This window comes from Narcine bancroftii, chromosome 8 (assembly GCF_036971445.1).
Source record: "Narcine bancroftii isolate sNarBan1 chromosome 8, sNarBan1.hap1, whole genome shotgun sequence".
In the NCBI taxonomy this organism is placed as follows: Eukaryota; Metazoa; Chordata; class Chondrichthyes; order Torpediniformes; family Narcinidae; genus Narcine; species Narcine bancroftii.
In genome coordinates, this window is record NC_091476.1 from 82910602 (window position 1) to 82928592 (window position 17991).

Consider the following 17991-nt stretch of genomic DNA (forward strand, 5'->3'; position numbering starts at 1 on the left):
TTACAAACACCCTTTTTCAGCAGAGGGACAGCCTGAAGACTACCTGGATGCATCCTCGATCCAAACACTGGCACCTCCTGGATTAGGTCCTGGTGCGAGAAAGAGACAAACGAGATGTGCTCCACACCAGGGTCATGCCCAGCGCGGAATGCCACACTGATCACCGGCTGGTTCGCTGCAAGCTCAACCTTCACTTCAAGCCAAAGTCCTTGAACAGTAAAGCCTCCAGAAAGAGGTTCAATGTTGGAAACCTGCAGTCAGACGAAGTGAGAGGAAACTTCCAGGCAAACCTCAAAGCAAAGCTCGAGGATGCAATCCGCCTCACGGACTCATCCCCTGAAACCCTCTGGCATCAGCTGAAGACTACCATACTGAAGAGGTACTGGGCTTCTCCTCCAGGAAAAATAAGGACTGGTTCGATGAAAACAACCAGGAAATCCAGGAGCTGCTGGCAAAGAAGCGAGCTGCCCACCAGGCTCACCTTGCAAAGCCGTCCTGGCCAGAGAAGAAACGAGCCTTCCGTCGCGCATGCAGCCATCTTCAGCGCAAACTCCGGGAGAACCAAAATGAGTGGTGGACTAGTCTCGCCAAACGAACCCAGCTCAGCGCGGACATTGGCGACTTCAGGGGTTTTTACGAGGCTCTAAAGGCTGTGTAAGGCCACTCACCCCAAGTCCAAAGCACGCTGCGCAGCTCAGATGGCAAAGTCCTCCTCAGCGACAAGATCTCCATCCTCAACCGATGGTCAGAACACTTCCAATCTCTTTTCAGTGCCAACCGCTCAGTCCACGAATCCGCCCTGCTCCAGCTCCCTCAACAGCCCTTAAGGCTAGAGCTGGATGAGATCCTCACCCGGGAAGAGACATATAAGGCAAATGAACAACTGAAAAGTGGCAAAGCAGCAGGTATGGATGGAATCCCCCCAGAGCTCTGGAGGGCTGGCGGCAAAACTCTGCATGCCAAACTGCATGAGTTTTACAAGCTCTGCTGGGACCAAGGAAAGTTGCCTCAGGACCTTCGTAATGCCATCATCATCACCCTGTACAAAAACAAAGGCGAGAAATCAGACTGCTCAAACTACAGGGGAATCATGCTGCTCTCCATTGCAGGCAAAATCTTCGCTAGGATTCTCCTAAATAGAATAATACCTAGTGTCGCCGAAAATGTTCTCCTAGAATCACAGTGCAGCTTTCACGCAAACAGAGGAACTACTGACATGGTCTTTGCCCTCAGACAGCTCCAAGAAAAGTGCAGAGAACAAAACAAAGAACTCTACATCACCTTTGTTGACCTCACCAAAGCCTTCGACACCGTGAGCAGGAAAAGGCTTTGGCAAATACTAGAGTGCCTCAGATGCCCCCCAAAGTTCCTCAACGCGGTTATCAAACTGCACGAAAACCAATAAGGTCGGGTCAGATACAGCAATGAGCTCTCTGAAGCCTTCTCCATTAACAATGGCGTGAAGCAAGGCTGCGTTCTCGCACCAACCCTCTTTTCAATCTTCTTCAGCATGATGCTGAAACAAGCCATGAAAGACCTCAACAATGAAGACGCTGTTTACATCTGGTACCGCACGGATGGCAGTCTCTTCAATCTGAAGTGCCTGCAAGCTCACACCAAGACACAAGAGCAACTTGTCTGTGATCTACTCTTTGCAGACGATACCGCTTTAGTTGCCCATTCAGAGCCAGCTCTTCAGCGCATGACGTCCTGTTTTGTGGAAACTGCCAAAATGTTTGGCCTGGAAGTCAGCCTGAAGAAAACGGAGGTCCTCCATCAGCCAGCTCCCCACCATGACTACCAGCCCCCCCACATCTCCATCGGGCACACAAAACTCAAAACAGTCAACCAGTTTACCTATCTCGGCTGCACCATTTCATCGGATGCAAGGATCGACAACGAAATAGACAACAGACTCGTCAAGGCAAATAGCGCCTTTGGAAGACTACACAAAAGAGTCTGGAAAAACAACCAACAGAAAAACCTCACAAAGATTAGTGTATACAGAGCCGTTGTCATACCCACACTCCTGTTCTGCTCCGAATCATGGGTCTTTTACCGGCATCACATACAGCTCCTAGAATGCTTCCACAAGAGTTGTCTCTGCTCCATCCTCAACATTGATTGGAGCGACTTCATCTCCAACATCGAAGTACTCGAGATGGCAGAGGACGACAGCATCGAATCCACGCTGCTGAAGATCCAACTGTGCTGGGTAGGTCACGTCTCCAGAATGGAGGACCATCGCCTTCCCAAGATCGTGTTATATGGCGAGCTCTCCACTGGCCACCGTGACAGAGGTGCACCAAAGAAGAGGTACAAGGTCTGCCTAAAGAAATCTCTTGGTGCTTGCCACATTGACCACCGCCAGTGGGCTGATATCGCCACCAACCGTGCATCTTGGCGCCTCACAGTTCGGAGGGCAGCAACCTCCTTTGAAGAAGACCGCAGAGCCCACCTCACTGACAAAAGACAAAGGAGGAAAAACCCAACACCCAACCCCAACCAACCAATTTTCCCTTGCAACCGTGTCTGCCTGTCCTGCATCGGACTTATCAGCCACAAATGAGCCTGCAGCTGATGTGGACTTTACCCCTCCATAAATCTTCAACCGCGAAGCCAAGCCAAAGAAAAGGGGATGTGAAACTTTCTTAATCCATATCTCAACCTTAGTATTATCTTGGCAAATATAAATTTGAACAGGAATTCCCTGGCCAGTAAGGATTTCTTTAAATCTGGTTGCCACAATTTCTGCCTCAGTCAAGGTATCAAACTTCACATAAATGTAATTTTCATCTTCATGGTAAACTTCTTCATCTCCTTCATCAGCACTAATGAAAACTTCTTCCTCCATGTCAGAAATTTCAAAAGATAGTTTTGAATGCAAAAGTCTGTGAAGTTGTTTCCCTGCTCTGTAGAAAGCATCATCAACTTCACTTCCCAAAGAACTCAGGTTCACTGTCAATGCTGAAGTTTATACTAATGCCTCGTTTGAGTTTCCGAATGGTTTCCTTTGCATCACTTGTAACTGTCACTCTTCCGCTGTGAGTAGTTGTGCCAAATGTTAGAAGCTTCGCAAGTGGACGTTCGGAGTCATTTACTTTCACACCTGTGATAATTAAAGAGCAAGTTCCATCACTGAAATTATCAATGTAATAATGTCTTCAATCAACAACCTTTTCTTCATCCTTGAGCTATCAAATTTTGACTTCAGATTTACTCAGGGCCACAACACTCAAGATGGACAGTTTGGCCTCGATTTGTTGTCTGAGATTTAAAAACTTCTCCATAGGTGTGCCTTACTGTTTCAGTTCTTTTCTGGTTTTATACCCTTTAAATGCAGCCCAGATTTTTGTAGCAGCTTCAGCAAGAGATGGGTCTTTTTCCAAGGTAGGTACATCTTGTAATTTCTTCAGTTCAGTGCTTGTAGACTCCCAGTGTTTAAAGACTTGTTTGTAGAAATAGTTTGTACTTTTCCAGCCATTGTAACATTGTTGAATGTTCTGCTGCTTTCAGATAATAAACAAGGGATGTGGTTTCAGATAATAAACAAGGGATGTGGTACCAGATCTTGGCTCTTCATCAGAACTTGAATCACATAGTCTTGACATGTCATCTGTAGATAAATCTTCAATCTCTGATTCTTGCTGCATTTGTCATTTCAGAGCTTTGTCATCTTCTTTTGGTACTTCACAGATCGAATCAAGAGTTGGCTCTTGGCTCATTCTTCATTTCTTTACCAAGGCTTCCAACAGAAGATGCAAATCACCTTCCTGAGCTGCCTCAAGTGGAAAGCTTAGTTTGGGAGGGACTTCTTTTCCATCTATTTGTTCAAATGTAGCTTTGTCAGGGTCCTGTAGAGTTTTCCAGTCTTGGTCTAGAACAGGAATACTTGTACCATCCAAAGTGATTTCAGCAGAAGTTTTTGTATCTGAGGTCACTATACAGGTGTACCTCTCTTCATCCTCAGCGCTGCAATTGTGAATAATCAGATAGTGTTTCATCCCATTCGACATTATCTCATTCTTGCTGCTCATTTCAATGGGTTGATCATTTTTCACTCCTGTTGCCAAATTCACATTCTAGCTTGACGGATTTTGAGACTAAATCCAAGATCTTCTTGTCTTCTCATGAAGGTTCTTGGTTGTCACTGATGCACTCAGGAAAGTCACTCCGGATCTGCTGTTCCAACAGCTCATCAATTTTCACAACTGATATCCTGTTGACACTCACCACTGACTGCTCCTGAGCTTTTATCAAATTTTCTTCCAAATGGTCCATTGATCATCCAACCAAGCATAGTTTTGTCAGCATAAGATTTGCCTCCCACACTCCATATTACATCTAGTGGTTCCAGAGTCTTTGGTACAGCTGAGCCAATCAGCAACTCTATTTCAGAGCCAATTTTAGGTGTGTGAACATTCCTCAGATGAGACCAGTTTGATATGGGATGTTTCCTTTGTGCACAGGAAACACTCATATTCACTCTTCTGAGTGTATATGCCTGGGAGATCACAAAAAATCCAGCAACCTCTAAGCCTGAAACAACGCTGGTTTCAACAACCTTCCTTTTACCCATAGTTATCAATAGAATCCTTGATGCACTGTGTAAAATGAGGCAGTGCTACATCTCCCTCCTCCCTCTCCCCCCCAACGTCTCCTTCCTCCCTCTTCTGCGGCTCCCTTCTCCCTCTCCCCTTCCCCATCCTCACTCTTCCGCGTTTCCCTCTCCCCTTCCTCCCCCTCTCCCTCCCCCTTCCCCCTCATCTCCGAGTCCTCCCCCTTCCCTCTCATCTCCCTGTCCCCCCCTTCCCTCTCATCTCCCTGTCCCCCCTTCCCTCTCATCTCCCTGTCCTCCCCTTCCCTCTCATCTCCCTGTCCTCCCCCTTCCCTCTCATCTCCCTGTCCCCCCCTTCCCTCTCATCTCCCTGTCCCCCCCTTCCCTCTCATCTCCCTGTCCCCCCCCTTCCCTCTCATCTCCCTGTCCCCCCCCTTCCCTCTCATCTCCCTGTCCTCCCCCTTCCCTCTCATCTCCCTGTCCTCCCCCTTCCCTCTCATCTCCCTGTCCTCCCCCTTCCCTCTCATCTCCCTGTCCTCCCCTTCCCTCTCATCTCCCTGTCCCCCCTTCCCTCTCATCTCCCTGTCCCCCCCCTTCCCTCTCATCTCCCTGTCCCCCCCTTCCCTCTCATCTCCCTGTCCTCCCCCTTCCCTCTCATCTCCCTGTCCTCCCCCTTCCCTCTCATCTCCCTGTCGTCCCCCTTCCCTCTCATCTCCCTGTCCTCCCCTTCCCTCTCATCTCCCTGTCCTCCCCTTCCCTCTCATCTCCCTGTCCTCCCCCGTCCCTCTCATCTCCCTGTCCCCCCTTCCCTCTCATCTCCCTGTCATCTCCCTGTCATCCCCCTTCTCCCCCGCTCTCCCTCTTCCCGCTCTTCTCCCTCCTCCACCACCCCCCCCTCCCGCTCTCCCCCCCCCCCTCCCGCTCTCCCCCCCCCCCCTCCCGCTCTCCCCCCCCCCCTCCCGCTCTCCCCCCCCCCCTCCCGCTCTCCCCCCCCCCCTCCCGCTCTCCCCCCCCCCCTCCCGCTCTCCCCCCCCCCCTCCCGCTCTCCCCCCCCCCCCTCCCGCTCTCCCCCCCCCCCCTCCCGCTCTCCCCCCCCCCCTCCCGCTCTCCCCCCCCCCCTCCCCAATGGCGCGCTCCGTGCCCGCGCGGACCGCAGCCAATGGCAGCTGGCGGTGGGCGGGCTGTGTTATGCTAATGCGGGCGGCGCTGCTCCATTCTCTGTGCCGAGGTGAGCACCGAGCGCTATTTACCTGGTGAAGCGAGCGTTTCCTGGTGTGGTGGGTCGTGTGTGTGCGCTGCAGGCGGGCAGCGAGGACGGTGAGTGCCGACGCGGGTTCCGGGCCGCTGTCCCCCAGCGCCGCTCCTTCACCCCAGCATCCCGACCTCGTCTGCTTTTAGTTGCTCCCAAAATGGCGGCGGATGCTGTGGTCCGTCCCCGCTCGGCCCGGGAAGCCGGGATGGCGACGGCTGCGCTGCTCCCCGCCGCGGCTCGTGGGCCTGGATGGCGGCCGGACCGCAGACTCGGCGCGGCATCGCTGTCTGTCCGCCGCAGGTGCCTCCGCTGCCCCGGGCTGGGCCGCGGCCCCGCCGCTCCGCGCCGGTGGTACGGTCCGGCTGGGCTGGAACACTGCACGTCCGGGTCACTGCGGGGGGAGTCGGCGCCCGGTCTCACCCCCACCCCGCCCCCCCCCCTCCCCGGCCTTTGGCCCGCCGGGCTCCGGCGCGGCGCTCCGCAGTCCGCCCAGCCACTGGTGACGCCTCTCTGCAGCAGACGGCTGTCGCCGAGACCCCGGCCGCGGCTCGGGGTGGATGATTCCTCCTTGACCGACCCGTGGGGGCTGGGTCCTGGGGGGGGGGGGTGTGCGACTACTGGGGGCACGGGGTGGGGGTGTGCGACTACTGGGGGCACGGGGTGTGCGGCTACTGGGGGCACGGGGCACGGGGTACGGCGTGTGCGGCTACTGGGGGCACGGGGTGTGCGGCTACTGGGGGGGCGGGGGGTGGGCGGCGGCGGGGGGGGCGGGGGGTGGGCGGCGGCGGGGGGGGCGGGGGGTGGGCGGCGGCGGGGGGGGCGGGGGGTGGGCGGCGGCGGGGGGGGCGGGGGGTGGGCGGCGGCGGGGGGTGGGCGGCGGCAGGGGGGGCGGGGGGCAGCCGGGGGGGTATCGATGGGGCTGCTGGGGGGGATGGCCCTGTGAATTGGGGGTGTTTATGGAGTTTGTCTTGAGAATGGGGTGTGGGCCAGTAATTTGGGAATGGGGTGTTTCTGTGAAAGAGGATGTTGGGAAGCCTGTGGACTGGGGGTTTTGTGAATGGTGTGGGTTGTGAATATGGATCATTGGGGGAGCTTGATATACAGGTTGGTCTGTTTCTGGGGGCTGGTAATAGGGGTATGGATTGTGGATTTGATTGGCTGGTGAGTGGAAGGGGGAATCTGTACTGTGCGTTTAGGGATGTTGGTGAAGCAGGAGTGATAGTGACAGCAGGAACTTAGTGCTGTGTGGGAGATGGAGAAGAATGTTGGAGTAAGGTACTTTGTACATGTGATCATGCTTTTGAGATTGGAGGAGGAATGACCAGGGGGATGTTGAACAATGATCTGAAGCTGCTGTTGTTGGAAAGGAGGGGCATTTGGAGGAAGATGAATAAATAAATGCACTCTGGCAAGTTTCAGGCTTTAGAAATGCTGACTTTATTAAAATCTTGTTTCAGTCTGTGTTTGTTAATTTGAGGGTATGTTCATTTGGAGAACCATTGACTGATTACTGTGTGATAAGCTGTTGAACCTCTGCATTTACTATGTTTAAGGGCTCTCCAAATCTTTTCACTGTCCCATCCTCTTTCTAAAACCCTGCAGACTTTCCTTTCAGGTGCATATCCAACTCCCTCTTTTGGATTCTACAATTTAATCTGGCTCCTTTACAAGTACATTCCAGCAATTTTGTTTCTTTTTTTAAAAGAAATTAGTGTTGCTTTTAGTTCTTTTGGCAGTTGTTCATTTCTTGTCCTCTTATTAACTAGCAATAAGAACTGACAGGTCCCCTCACTGGAGAATAATACCAGCTTTTCTAACTGGTCACATAAATTACCTGCTGAAGCAATGTTTGATCAAAGTTGATCCTTCCCTGCTTTTGCATTATATCCCCCTATTTCTAAACCACTTTTTCAATGCCAATTTCAGTGAATGATGTGAGTTTACCCTTTATACCTTTTAGTCTTAATAGCTTTATATTGCCTTGTTCTTCTCATCAGAATGTCAGTTCATTTAAAAAAAAATTAGACATACAGAGCTGTAACAGGCCAATTCAGCCCCGAGTTAATGCTGCCTAATTTACACCCCATTAACCTGCACCTCAGTATGTTTTTGAAGGGGGATGAAACTAGAACCCCTGGCTAAAACCCATGCAGATACAGGGAGAATGTACTGTTATGTACTAATAAACCTTATTAGTACTAACAAAAAAACAGCAATGGAAAATTCACCAGACAATGGTTAAATTCAAAATAATTTTATTAAATTTAATAATATACTTTTCTTTCTTAGTTATCTCTAAACTTTAAATGTAACCCCACTATGTGCAAATGTAAGTGTGTGTGTTAAAGTCCAAAACTATTTCAGTTTTAAACTAGAGTTTGACAAGTCAAATTTCAAGTCCAGTTTCAAACTTCTTGTTGAACTTGGATCTTTTAAAATTATATCTTCATTCTCTTTAAACTCGAGTCTCTTGATGTGCTGCCTTTCAGAGAGATACTTCACAAGTCTTTTCTCCCCATCTTGTTAGGGTTGCAGAACTGTGATCTTCATGATGAGTTATTAAACAGGAGTGACCATTTTCTGGATATGTGAGGCTGCCTCTCAAGAGCAGTTGGTAGTGGTCTTTCTTATTTAAAAACTACTTGTGTTGTGTATCTCCTGTTATAAGGATGATACAATATAGAACAGAATCTCCCACTCTTTCCAGAGATTACTGCCCCAATCCTGTCTTTCCAGGATATAATTTCTTCAGTCTTCGAAATCTAGTTCTCTGACATCTTGTGACATAACCACCACAGTTTTAATTTCATTTCTGCAAAATCTCCTGCCTTTCTTCAAAACCACTCCATAACAACCTCTGACCTCATCTCTGTCCAAGTGCCTAAAATGGTTTGGTTCTGGAAAGTCTGGCACATGTCATCAGAATGTTGCATATACTCCCAAAAAAGCGCTTTTAAAAACCACACGTCGTCCTTGAATTTCAATTAAGAACACTTCAGTTCCATTATGGCTCTGCTTTCCAGGTGCGCCAACTCCAAGAATGAACTCTTGAGTACGATGGTTTTCTGTAAATATAGTGTGACTTCCCAAGATCATGTTATATGGCGAGCTCTCCACTGGCCACCGTGACAGAGGTGCACCAAAGAAAAGGTTCAAGGACTGCCTAAAGAAATCTCTTGGTGCCTGCCACATTGACCACCGCCAATGGGCTGATAACGCCTCAAACCGTGCATCTTGGCGCCTCACAGTTTGGCGGGCAGCAACCTCCTTTGAAGAAGACCGCAGAGCCCACCTCACTGACAAAAGGCAAAGGAGGAAAAACCCAACACCCAACCCCAACCAACCAATTTTCCCCTGCAACCGTGTCTGCCTGTCCCGCATCGGACTTGTCAGCCACAAACGAGCCTGCAGCTGACGTGGACTTTTTACCCCCTCCATAAATCTTCGTCCGCGAAGCCAAGCCAAAGAGTGTGACTGGTGTATAGACCTGTATCCAGTGCACAATTTCCTCATCAGAGATATTTTAAACTTTATAGCTCACTTTACTAAGACATTTTTATATGAAATATAGTTTAACATTAACCTAACTATTAATATTAATGCTGATCCTTTACAGTACAAACTCCTTACAAACAGCATGGGATTTAAACCCAGGTCCAGTCCCGATTGCTGGCGCTGTAAAGCATCAAATGCCATTTGTCACCAGCTTGTCTCTTTCCTGAAGAAGGGCTTAAGCCTGAAATGGCAATTACATTGTGCTTTCTGTGAATGCTGCTTGACTTGCTAAGTTTCTCCAGTGTTTTTTGTGTCCAGGACTTGTCTATATTCCTATACTACCCTCCTATTTCAGTATGCCTCCCAAGTTTTACATTAGCTAGCAGTTTGGAAATTGTGCCTGAAAACCCAAGTCCAAATAAATATTTTGAAAAACAGAATGAAGTGCTTCTTGTTATTAACTTTTTTTTAATCAAACCATCTGATTTCTGAAAGCTTGAGAAAATGTGTTTTTAGCATGTGTTCTGATACTAACACATACTTGATTGTGAAGCTCCCTATTATACATAAGACCCATGTACAGGACGAAAACAAGCCCTTCAGCTTGACTGGTCCATTAAGTTGCCAACCTGATCTTGTCCCAATTGCCTGATTTTGACTCTTATCTCTCTCGGCCTTTCTGGTCTATATCTGTCTAAAAGTCTTAATTTTCTTTTAGTTGTAGTAAAAGTATGACTTTTAGTCATCTATTGCTTTCTTGGTGCAGGTTGGCAGCTTAAATGTCCAGTGTAATTTGTCCCTTGTGTGTTGGTGAGTGTTGGCATCTGGGGGCAGTTGACAAGCAGTTTAAAGTAATGTAGGTAGTTTCTTGTGGTCAGCGTGTACTTGTTTTGTAGATGGGCTTGTTCTGTGCTTTATACTCCTCTGCTCCTTTATGTTAAATAAGGCTTGGAAGAAACGTGAAGTACCACTCACACAATATATTGAAGATTTCAAAGTCTTTATTGAGTGATAAAGCACTGAGAGAATTCCTGAAGGAATTTGCCACCAAACGGGATGCATGGCGGATATCAAGTGAAACCAACAGGAGATTTGACCATGATTTTTTTAGCTACCTGTGGGAGGTGCATCTGTCCATGGCAATAGGAGAATGACCTGTGGAGCCACAGCCCATCTTTACACATTGTGCTGAAAGCTGGGAATGTTGGGATTGATCTGGCATGTAGTCATCCCTGAGAAGCGGTGAACAATCTATACCAAAGACTATATACAAACACTGCAATTATGGATGCCGGGAGCAGCTGCAGACATATCTAAAAATGGTCAGGAGGCAGCTGAGTGAAGCTGTCGCCTTGGACAACATGCTTATTAAAGCAGCCAACAGACAGCTATGTAATTTTGCAACCAGTGGACCAGAGCAAAGTTCTGTTGTCTAACTGCATTTAATTGTGACTGCTGGTGGACAATAAAATAATGTATTTGTTGGTATATAAAACAGTATTTGAACCTTAAAAATTATCACTCCAAAATTAGGCATTAATTTGTATGCCAAGCATAAAATCTGAACCTTGATATCCTGTGGTTTAGAGTCCCTCATGGTGATGGAGAATGGCACAAAATGCTTGCATAACTCCTACGGTCCGACCATTAAATATTTTTACTGAAATGTGTTTGGGAAGCTGGATTAATAGTAATATATTAAAATAATAAAAATGTATTACAAACCTGTCTCTCTTTTTTCTTCTTTGGCTTGGCTTCGCGGATGAAGATTTATGGAGGGGTAATGTCCACGTCAGCTGCAGGCTCGTTTGTGGCTGACAAGTACGATGCGGGACAGGCAGACACGGTTGCAAGGGAAAATTGGTGGGTTGGGTGTTGAGTTTTTCCTCCTTTGTCTTTTGTCGGTGAGGTGGGCTCTGTGGTCTTCTTCAAAGGAGGTTGCTACCCGCCGAACTGTGAGGTGCCAAGATGCACAGTTTGAGGCGGTATCAGCCCACTGGCGGTGGTCAATGTGGCAGGCACCAAGAGATTTCTTTAAGCAGTCCTTGTACCTCTTCTTTGGTGCACATCTGTCTCGGTGGACAGTGGAGAGCTCGCCATATAACATGATCTTGGGAAGGCGATGGTCCTCCATTCTGGAGACGTGACCTACCCAGCGCAGTTGGATCTTCAGCAGCGTGGATTCGATGCTGTCGTCCTCTGCCATCTCGAGTACTTCGATGTTGGAGATGAAGTCGCTCCAATCAATGTTGAGGATGGAGCAGAGACAACTCTTGTGGAAGCATTCTAGGAGCTGTATGTGATGCCGGTAAAAGACCCATGATTCGGAGCAGAACAGGAGTGTGGGTATGACAACGGCTCTGTATACACTAATCTTTGTGAGGTTTTTCTGTTGGTTGTTTTTCCAGACTCTTTTGTGTAGTCTTCCAAAGGCGCTATTTGCCTTGACGAGTCTGTTGTCTATTTCGTTGTCGATCCTTGCATCCGATGAAATGGTGCAGCCGAGATAGGTAAACTGGTTGACTGTTTTGAGTTTTGTGTGCCTGATGGAGATGTGGGGGTGCTGGTAGTCATGGTGGGGAGCTGGCTGATGGAGGACCTCAGTTTTCTTCAGGCTGACTTCCAGGCCAAACATTTTGGCAGTTTCTGCAAAACAGGACGTCAAGCGCTGAAGAGCTGGCTCTGAATAGGCAACTAAAGTGGCATCATCTGTAAAGTCCTCCTCAGTGACAAGATCTCCATCCTCAACCGATGGTCAGAACACTTCCAATCTCTTTTCAGTGCCAACCGCTCAGTCCAAGATCCAGCTCCCTCAATAGCTCTTAAGGCTAGAGCTGGATGAGGTCCTCACCCGGGAAGAGACATATAAAGCAATTGAACAACTGAAAAGTGGCAAAGCAGCAGCTATGGATGGAATTCCCCCCCCCCCCCCCCCCCCCGGAGGTCTGGAAGGCTGGCGGCAAAATTCTGCATGCCAAACTGCATGAGTTTTTCAAGCTCTGCTGGGACCAAGGAAAGCTGCCTCAGGACCTTCGTAATGCCATCATCATCACCCTGTACAAAAACAAAGGCGAGAAATCAGACTGTTCTATCTACAGGTGAATTACGCTGCTCTCCATTGCAGGCAAAATCTTCACTAGGATTCTCCTAAATAGAATAATACCTAGTGTCGCCGGAAATGTTCTCCCAGAATCACAGTGCGGCTTTTGCGCAAACAGAGGAACTACTGACATGGTCTTTGCCCTCAGACAGATCCAAGAAAAGTGCAGAGAACAAAACAAAGGACTCTACATCACCTTTGTTGACCTCACCAAAGCCTTTGAGACCATGAGTAGGAAAGGGCTTTGGCAAATACTGGAGTGCCTCGGATGCCCCCCAAAGTTCCTCAACATGCTTATCGAACTGCAAGAAAACCATCAAGGTCGGATCAGATACAGCAATGAGCTCTTTGAACCCTTCTCCATTAACAATGGTGTGAAGCAAGGCTGCGTTCTCGCACCAACCCTCTTTTCAATCTTCTTCAGCATGATGCTGAAACAAGCCATGAAAGACCTCAACAATAAAGACGCTGTTTACATCTGGTACTGCACGGATGGCAACCTCTTCAATCTGAGGCACCTGCAAGCTCACACCAAGACACAAGAGCAACTTGTCCATGAACTACTCTTTGCAGACAAACCTGTCTAACATACCTTAAAATAACAGCACAGCAAGGAAAGCTAACTGCATACACCATTTGCCACAGCTGACGAACAACAAAGTCTCAGCGCTCCCTGGTTGGGGAGGGGGTGGTCCATCTGCCCAGTATGACTGTTGTTGGCTCTGTATAGGCTTTCCGTTCTGGCTGCCCATTGTAGTCTCGGATGGTGGCCTTTGATCTGTTGTTTCACAGAGCGAAGACGCCTGTGCGTGTATTTGTTTGTGTACTTGATGTTACATTTCACGAAACACAGGATACTTCTCAAATCAACCAATTATTTCCAACAACATGAAAACCATGATGATTGGAGCTGATGGGTTTGTTGCAACCTTCGTCCATCTTCACAGCTGTTGTGTTCAAAGTAACTTAGTCCACCTATTCAACTGTTGAGGACTTGGTTGGATTATTCTTTGTCAGGGACCTCACCCTTGACCTTACTGCCTTGGGTAGCCTTACTGGGAGCATAGCTCTGGACACCATCATTCTCTGGATCTCAGGACCACTCAAGCTTCTCTATCTCTATCACAACAAGGTGACAATCCATAGAGGCTTTAAAGGAGTCTTTTGTGGTTTATTTTAAAATATGCTCATAAAATGTAAACCTTTACTGGATAATCTATTTTTTAAATATTGTGACTGTGTCACTTCATTGGTTAGAGAGATGGTTGGTAATTGGGGCAATAAGTGCCAGATTTGAGGTAGTCTTTTATAGTGAGTATAGCTCAAAAACCTACATATTAAATAGAAATTCTGGGGGTTGTCTTGTGTACCAGTCGTCTTTTTCATGGACTTGTAAGGTAATTAACAGACAAAAGAGTCCCAAGAACATTCTCATTCTGAGTGATAGTGGGACCTGGCATGAGAGTGGTCAAACTATGCAGTGGCATTTACAACCACTTTGCCTGAAGTGCTGAATGAACTATCTGCCAAAACTTCTGATAATTTCATCCATTCTGTGACAAATGCACAAGAGCAGTGGCTCTCATTGAGATCCTACGATCTCCCAGCTCCAAAACCAGCTGTGACACCAGCCAGTGGTTTTGAGTACCACAACCACAATATTGAGTGAAACATGAAAGTCTGCAGCCACTGTGAGTTAAGGAACTCAGCCAGCCTTTTCAGTGTCAAAATGAGACAAAGATGTATTGCTGATGTTCTGGGCCTGAACCCTTCAAGGAATAAACAGAATAAGCCAGAAACAAGAAATCTGTCAGAATTCAGACAATGCTGGCTGGGGGAGGAATCTAGACCAACAGAAGGGTGTTAATTGGATACGATAAGGAATGAGTTAAGAATTTAGTTTGTGCAGAAGGGAGAGACAGAGTTGGGATAAGAAGTGAGAGGGGGTGTTTAATGAAAGCCAGAGAAGTTGATATTAATGCCATCAGGTTGGAGAGTGCCCAGTCAGAAGATGTGTTCCTCCAATTTACAGGTGGTCAGTCTGGCAGTGCTTGAAACCATGGACAGACCATTTGGCAAGGGAAAGGGATGTGGAATTTAAATGGGTGGTCACTGGGAGATCCATGTGATTGTGACAGACAGAGCCAAGGTGCTCAACAAAGTCACATCCAGTCTTTGTCCAGTCTTAAATAGAGGAGAGCACAGCAGGAGTATCTGATGCAGTAGATGACCATTTCAAATTCATGTGAAATGTTGCTTCACTTGGACTGTTTTGGACTCTGAATGGTGTTAAGGCAGGAGATGTAGGTGCAAGTGGAGCATTTCCTGTGGTCACACGGGTAGGTCCCAAAGGGACGATTGGTGGAAAGGGAGGAGTGTACAAGGGAGTCATGGACGGAGCGGTCCCTGCAGAAGGTGGAGAGGGGAGGAGAAGGGAATATGTGTCCAGTGATGGAATCACGTAGTAGGCGGTGGAAATGGAATTTTACCTGTTATGACTGGTTCATGTGAAGCAGGTAAATCTAGTCTGGCTGATTACTGCTTCATCAGTGCACTCGCTCTCATTTATCAGCAAAATGATTAATTCTGTTATCTGTAGGGCTGTCAAGCAGCACCTTCTCACCCATGCCCAGTTTGTGTCCCATCAGGCTCCTTTTGATCTTTATTTTGGTCCATATGTACTGGAGACAAAGGCCATTGCTCTGACCATCAAGGCATAAGTTTTTAATAGTGCAACATCCTCGACTCCTGGTGAAACTAAAGTCGATGGGAATCAAGGAATTCCACTGCTTGGAATCGTACTTCACAGAGGAAAATTGTGATTGGAGGTTAATCCTAAATCCCAGGAAGGTTTTCTTGGATAGTGCCTGAGATGCAGTAATCTTCAGCTAATTCTGCAGTACTTTGACACTATAGCTTCTGGTGCTGTCCTTCTGTAGTTTCATTGATTGTTTTCTTTCTTAATCCTGGACATGCTGATTGGGAGGTTAATTAGCGACTGTAAATTATTCCAAGTGCTGGAGGGACACAGTAATGAAAGACGAGTAATGAGAGGAATTTTTTTTAACTGTTGTTAAAGTATGGAATACACTGTACAAATGTGGTGGAGGTCAGTTCCATTGAGGCCTTCTGAGGGAATTAGAGAAGAAAAAAAGATGAAGGTTGTAGAGCTTGAGTTATCCAGCTTTGATCCCGACTTTTAGTGTTGTGTGAAATTTGCAAGTTGCCCCTGTGACAGGGTTCCTTCCAGGTGTTCTGGTTTAATTTTGCATCTCAGACCAAATGGCTCCTTGTCCTGTCATCATTCTTTGATTATTTGATAGACATTAAAAGATATTGGGAAAGTGCTTAAATGAGGAAATCTCTTTCAAAAAGGTGACTTGCAACCATATTTTATGAATATTTTATTTATAGCTTTTCCACTCAAAGTCCAACAATTATTAATATCATTGTCAATAATATCTATATTATTTGCATTACATACTTGTTAATTTCATACAATTTCATAGATTTAAGTGCTTCCCTTCCCCCTCCCCCCCCCCCCCCACCCCCCACCCGCCCAACCCCAACATTGAACACTTAACACCACACTAATTACACTTACACACAATAACCAAAACACAACAAAGGTATGAAGCTTGTATTTGGAGGATTATGGGTTTGTCTTGCTCCAGCAGTCAGCGCATTGGCTGCCTTCTTTTATCCATGGCTTTCCCTGGTTAGAATGGGATGGACTCCCTCTGCTCCCCTGCCAATTGGGTGTATAAGGAGGGTAGAATAGGGTGGCGAGGCACGACAGTCCACACTACAGTTGTGCCCCTATGTAGTTTAAGTAGGGTTGCCAGACTTTCTAAAAGGTCTTGTTTTGTTTCCTTGGGTTGTAGGTAATTTTCTCCAGGGGAACACACTCATTTGTATTCCAGCTTTCAATACTCAGGTAGGAGTCAGACTTCAGGCAACTACTATGCCCTTCTTGGCCACCGCCAATGCGATCATGAGAAATTGGATTTGAAATTTGGACAGTTTCATTGTAAGCATGACATCCATTATGTTTCCCAACAGGAACAGTTCTGGGTCCTGTGGGAATTCTTTACCTATGATTTGTTTTTTTTCCCACAGGGCTTGGCCTAATTCCACACAAAAGGGTCTCACCTTGGCACATGTCCAGGTTGCATGCACAAAAATTCCTGTCGCGATGCCACATCTAAAACATTGGTCTGATAGTTCAGTTTAGATCTGTTCAATTTTTGTGGCGTCAAGTACAGCTGGTGGAGAAAATTATATTGAATCAGCCTGTATTGCAGTCATGCTGATCTGGCACAGATTGGACCAGCACCGTTCATCAATCATTATTCCCAAGTCCAACTCCCACCTCTGCCGTGATTTAAGGTCTGGTTTAGGGCCTTCCATTTGGAGCAAGAAATACATTGTCAAAATGAACTTCTGTGTGCTCCCCTTTCTAATCATGGCCTCTATGTCACTGCACCCTGGGGGCCATAGTTGGACATAATCTGGCCTGTTTATAAAAAAAAACAAAACAAAAAAACAGCAAACAAAGAAACTGAAGGTAGCAGTGAAGTGTCTTATTTGATAAGTAATACTTATTCCTAAATTGCTCAAATGACATTAGCTGCTCCTGCTCGTAACAGTCCTCTACGCACTTTACTCCATTACGATGCGAGGTGTCCAGGATCTTGTTACCCACCATCAATGGTATTAATCTATTTGGATTTGGGGTGTTTTTGGGGACAACCCCACTTTGGTTCCTACATATTGGTTAATTTTGTTCCATATGAGGATTTTTTGTTTTAATATAGGGCTGCCTTTTTTCCTGCTAGCAATTTAGCGTCCCATTTTTAAATAAAGCTCTCTGCTACTTGCTCGCCTCTCACATTCAGGTTGATTTGTGTCCAGGATGGTACACCTCCCCACCCCCCCTCCTGAAAGAGAGAGATGATGTATCTTGACTGGGCTGCCCAATATTTTCCAAGGTCTGGAATTGGCAATTCACCCAGACTATAATCCCAGGTCAATTTGTCTATAGAGATCTTGGCTATCTTTCCATTCCATAGAAATCTCCTTACTCCTGAAAGTAAATTTTTGAAGAATCCCTGGGGCAATGCCTCAGCGACACATTCATATTGATGCAATTAACCCTGCCCACTAATGTTATGGGCAGGGACATCCATCTATTGAAATTCTCCTCAATTCTCCTTGGGTGGGGGTGGGGGGGTGTAATTTGTAAAAACTATTCTCAGTCCTAGACATTTGATCCAGTTTTGCAACCACTTTAGTTGACTATTTTCTTGACGTTGACTGTAATTCCCCTTTGTAAATGGCATGATTTTGCATTTATCCCCATTGATCTTGTACCCGGAGATCTCCCCATAGTCCTCCAGAGTGTAGTGCAGCTTCGGCATTGAGTTTGCTAGGTCTTTCAGATACATAACATCATCAGCAAATAAATAAATTTTATGCTCTTCCTGGCTTGTTCTGAATCCTTTAATATTTGGATCCTGGATAATGGCTCTATGGCTAGTACAAACAGAGCTGGAGACAGCAGGTGCCCATGTGAACTTCATCTTG

At 47.0% G+C, this 17991-nt stretch overlaps 1 protein-coding gene across 5 annotated transcripts in view; it reads left to right on the forward strand.

The window, feature by feature from the left end:
* The first annotated feature begins 5743 nt into the window (after positions 1-5743).
* Positions 5744-17991, forward strand: part of prdm10 (PR domain containing 10) — a 385295-nt gene continuing 373047 nt past the window's right edge. For 2 of the 5 annotated variants that reach the window (XM_069894370.1, XM_069894369.1), the window contains exon 1: positions 5744-5875. The gene's annotated coding sequence lies outside the window, so the exon portion shown is untranslated. Of the gene's footprint in view, positions 5876-6258; positions 6364-16289; positions 16343-17991 lie in introns of those variants that run through there. The other 3 variants (XM_069894364.1, XM_069894367.1, XM_069894366.1) reach the window with 2 other exon arrangements.